The following is a 1,965-nucleotide window of genomic DNA, read 5'->3' on the forward strand; positions in this document are numbered from 1 at the left end:
TCATATAAAAATAATATTTTGAGAACAATATAATAAAAGTTTAAATAAGATAAAATACAATATAAAAAAAATTAAAGAAACAATAAAATGTAATGAATAAGATGTATTTGGTGTTTTAAWAGAGAATTAGGTTTCATTTTAAAGTTATATTAATAAAATACAAGTCTCTTACACTTTGTTCCATGGAGTGAGGGTAGGGTGGAAGAGGCCCGTTCCACTTTATTCATTTTCGTTCCATATAAAATTCTTGTCAAATGTGAAACAATGATYTTTGTTTTCTATCATTTATTTTTTTATATTTCATTTAGACATTTATCATATTAATATACGTAATTGTATATTAACTTGTGATAACCGGATCTTAGTTATCATCCGAGGTAATTTTTAGTAAATTTGATTTGAAATTAGGATTTTGGCAAGTCAAAATGCATCAAGACAGCATAAAATGGACGACTTTTACTTGTCCAGAAGGTCATTTTGAATGGTTAGTTATGTCTTTTGGGCTTAAGAATGCCCCGAGTATATCTCAAAGAAAAATGGAAGATATTTTTAATAAGCATAACAATTTTGTGGCCGTTTATATAGATGACATTTTGGTATCAGAGCATTTACGTTATGATCATCTTTTTGTTGTTGTGTGTAGATAAGTTTTTATTATTCTTAGTTCCGTATTGTTTTTTCCTTCCGTCTAGCTCCGTGTTTTTTTATTTCCGCTTAGTTACGTTTAAGTTTAAATTTTGTGTTGTACAATAATTGTTGTGTTTATTTGTTGCATAATATTTGTTGTGTTTGTTTGTTGCATAATTAGTGTTGTGTTTGTTTGTTGGTAAAGTTGTCATTAAAAAACAAAAAAAATTTTCCTTGTGTTGTTTTTACTATTTCATCTCTTAATTTGTTTAATCAATATTTCCTCTTTATCTGTTAATCTTATTAATTTATGTGTTTCTCTGTTTTTGCTGTATTTTATAAAAAATACAAAAAAAAAAAAAAATTTAAAACTGGAAAACAAAAAAATTGGATTATCTTGGTCTTGAACTCTCGGTTCCAAACAAAAGATCTGTTTTATTACCAGATAAAAATAAGCTCAAATGTAATGTAACACCCCCAAATCCATACATTGCATATATCACATATTTCATATATAGAATACATGTTTTCCCCCACATAGGTCCTTGATACAAGAGTCTATAATGTAAAATACGCAACCCAAAATTTCAAAAGTACATGTTCTCATTCTAGCATCTATGCTTCCAAAACAGCAAAGCACATAGGGAAGTAATTCACATAATGTTTTTTCCSTTRTTATCATTACCTGCACACATATTTTGAAAACACGAAATGAGGGTTAGACATGAATGTCTAGTGARGTTCCCTWTTATGTGATACATGGTGAAGATCACCAAAACATTTATCAAATAATCATTTCACAACATGTGGAATAAAATCARATTCTGTTTTGGTCCATCGAGCCTCTGGTTMCAAACTACACTTAGAATATATTTCAATAACTAGGACTAGAACCCCTCTGGTCTATCTTCCAGAGCTTCTGGTTCCTCGACCGGAGCCCCTCTGGTCTCTCTTCCAGAGCTTCTGGTTCCTCGACCCGAGCCTCTGGTTGTACTGACCAGAGCTTCTGGTTCAACGTGTAAGCCAACCAGAGTCTCTCTGGTTTTTTTTCATAAAAAGATTCTAAGTATAAAATCCTTTTCTTAAAACTTCTAAAAATATGATTTTGACATAGAAGCTCTTACTTATAGATACAGAGCCTCTGGTCCAATTAGTACATTTAGTAAAAACTTGCTCATTCTCCAAATCAATAACAAGAATCCTCTGGTCCAATAATGAGGACCAACCAGAGCTCCTCTGGTTCCTTACAAGGAACAACCAGAGCCCCTCTGATTCCTCATAAAAATAACCATTCTGTTCCAAAACACTTTTAACCAATATCAATGGCCATAGGCCAAA

This window comes from Cynara cardunculus (genome assembly GCF_001531365.2).
Source record: "Cynara cardunculus var. scolymus isolate 2C chromosome LG 2, CcrdV1, whole genome shotgun sequence".
In the NCBI taxonomy this organism is placed as follows: Eukaryota; Viridiplantae; Streptophyta; class Magnoliopsida; order Asterales; family Asteraceae; genus Cynara; species Cynara cardunculus.